Genomic DNA, 3,099 nt, shown 5'->3' with positions numbered 1-3,099 from the left:
TGTTTTGTGAAGTGCAATGTCTCCAGACAACTTACACTTGAAAAAAATTCTGAAGCGCTGTGTCTGTTTCACAGTGTGACACCGTTTATTTCTCGGAAGTTTTCAAGAAATATTATCCTTATTTTCTCATGCTTCATATTGGTTGAAAAGAATTGTTTCCTTTTCATAAGCCAACAACGATACAGCTGCTTTTGATGTGAGATTAGAACCAATATCTCTGAGCCAAGTTATTTCTCTTTGAAGTCCTGTAACTGCAATTTGATTTTGACTAGACATATTTCATATCTAAACAAACCAACAGTTGATACTTCATTGGGAGAATTCTACTGTTGGGATATGTTTGGAGTAGCACTTGACTTATCAAAGTACTTATTTATTTTTCAAGTAGAAAAAAATGTATTACATCCTTAACCATATTTTACAGTTCCCAGGGTTTAAGTGAGAGCTCTCAGATTTGGGTTTTAAATTTAATTTTAATCTTAAAAAGAAAACTATAGTAAGTAAGTGAAATGGACTAGGCAAAGGCATGTGGCAAACTGGCATAATCTGGATGACAGAGCTGAAAATTTTAGGATTTAGAAAAAACCTAGCTGCAGATAAGATTTTTTTTGAAGAAAAGAGAAAAAAATTCGCAATGCCTTTTGGAATACTGCTATGATGCTTTATGCAGGTACTTATTAGGCACCTACAGGATGCGCAGTCCTGGATTGCTTCAGTTCTGGAGAACATATGTCCTAGATTTTCTGGAACAGTCTTAGTTTCATTTTTTTCTATGTCCTGACCATGTGTCTCAGTTTTTGATCCAGCAAATATGTTCACAGCAGGGGATGTAGAGAGCAGAAGGTGAAAGAGTTGACTTTCAGTGAGGAGACATGACGTCCCTGTTTTCTTCTCAGATGAGCCCACCTGGAAAGTATAGGAAATGGTTTGGAAAGCACACCAGGCTTGGAAAAATTTATGCACATGGACAGATTTTTTGGCACTCTGTGCCCTGGCCACCACCCTGGCTCCCCTTTATCCTACCCTACTCCAGAAGAATTTAGTTATTTGCAAAGCTCAATTATAGGCCACATTAAACTTCCACTTGCATTGGGCCTTAGAGATTTTTGCAAGCAAATTTTGCAGTCAATGAACCAGGCATCAGGCAGTAAAGTACACACAATAAAATTTTTGTTAATTTATGTACGATATTAACAGTTCAAATCTGCCTAATTTTATAGCCAATTTAGATTAGCTAGAACAAGGAATTTAAAGATAATGTGGTTAATCTAAATGTAAAGAAAATTACAAACATCTTTTTAAACAATGTCATTTCAACTTTCTTCCACATCAGTACCCTCCTCATTCTCCTCACTTCGTTAAAAAAAACAACAAAAAAACAAGCCTATAGTTGGTTACAAACAGCAATGATGTCCACTTTGAATTTATTTTGACATTTATTTCTCCTCTGTAGTCTTTGGTGGAGATGCTCATGTGTGGAACAATGGAGGGATTTATTAATACTCGCTGGTTTAAGAGGCAAGAACCTGCGAGTGAGGAGGTTAACTGGACCTTGTCTCCCTTTTTCCAGATGTGGCATGTTTAAAGGGAATGCTGCAGAAGAGCGATGTGCCAGCCCCCTCTCCGCTGGCTTGATATGTTGAAAACAAAAAGGCCAGGAACATCCAGTGTAGATACAGCGTCCTCACTTTCATTTGAAGTGGTTCTAGTTCTTTCTTTTGCAGTTATGTGCCATGTGTTATTGCTCCGCACACTTGGAGGTACAGCTGCAGCCTCCATCTCAGAGGAAACACGAACTCCTTCAGAGTGCTGTGGAGCAAAGTGAATGTGTCGAGGACCCAGACATCTGGGTCCACACTGGGGCTTCATTGCTTTCTTGCTTTGGTAAATCAGACTCTATAAATTCCAGTTTCTGCGTTGTAAAATGTGCACAACAATATAGATTTCACAGGCTCATTGTATTAAATGAGAGAACATACATCCCATATACTTAGATAGCTACAAAGAAAGTCCTTGAAGATTATTTTTCCCCTAGTGAATGCATCTAGAAAATCCTAGAAGTGTTAAGTTGCTGAGTCACGTCCGACTCTTTGTGACCCCATGGACTGTTCTTCTGTCCGTGGAATTCTGCAGGCAAGAATACTGGAGTGGATTGCCATTCCCTTCTCCAGGGGATCTTCCCAACCTAGGAGCTGAACCCAAGTCTCCTGCATTGCAAGCAGAGTCTTCACCATCTGAGCCACAAGGGATTGCTGCATGCTATGCCACCCTCAACTAGGGCATATCCAAGGAGATACCTCTGCATGAAAAAGCCTGAGAATCATTCATTCATTCCTCAGCTCCTTCTTTCAGCATATATTATGTATCAAGCATTTGGAATATAAAAACAAATAAGACACAGTCTACTCCTGAAGGATTCTTCATGGGCCTCTTACAATATTAAACCAAACAGCAAAGATTTTTTTTATGCTCTCAAATTACTGCCCTGCCACCTGAAATCAGCTCCTTGCTTTCATTTCAAGTCCATTGACCAGCACACTGCACTGACCAGCAGACTATTAAAGAAAAAAAGACTGTTTATTTCTCTTTATTAATTTTGATTCATATTGTTTATCCCTGCTTATCATCTTCAAAGAGAATGATTGCTTATGGAAATTTAATTCTGTCCATTCCAGGGAAAAGATAGAAACATACTCTTCTCTGTCTAATACTTAGTGATACCACCTGTAGTATTTATAGTTGGTATTGCGTTGATTATTATGGCCTGGTCCCTAGTATGACCCAGTGTTAACTTGAGTGAAGCATAGTTCTTTCTCAGAGGGTAGTAGTACAGCATTTACTATTCTACTGCCCTGTAAACTAAGATTTGAATGGAAAAAAAAACTAAGAGTAGTATCATTTTTAGCCTTGCGGTGAAATAGGCACCTCCCAGCATGATTGTTGCAGGAGAGTGGAACTAGACTGAAAAGCATAGGCTTTGGCATCAGACACATAGAGTGAACACTCCCAACTGGGCCACTCGTGCTAGTGAACAACTCAACAGCCGTCAGTGACTTTGGGCAGGTCTTTCGATCTCTTCTAGTTTCTGTTTCCTCCTGT

This window comes from Cervus elaphus, chromosome 12 (assembly GCF_910594005.1).
Source record: "Cervus elaphus chromosome 12, mCerEla1.1, whole genome shotgun sequence".
Taxonomy (NCBI): domain Eukaryota; kingdom Metazoa; phylum Chordata; class Mammalia; order Artiodactyla; family Cervidae; genus Cervus; species Cervus elaphus.
Note: the sequence above shows the minus strand (reverse complement) of the source record.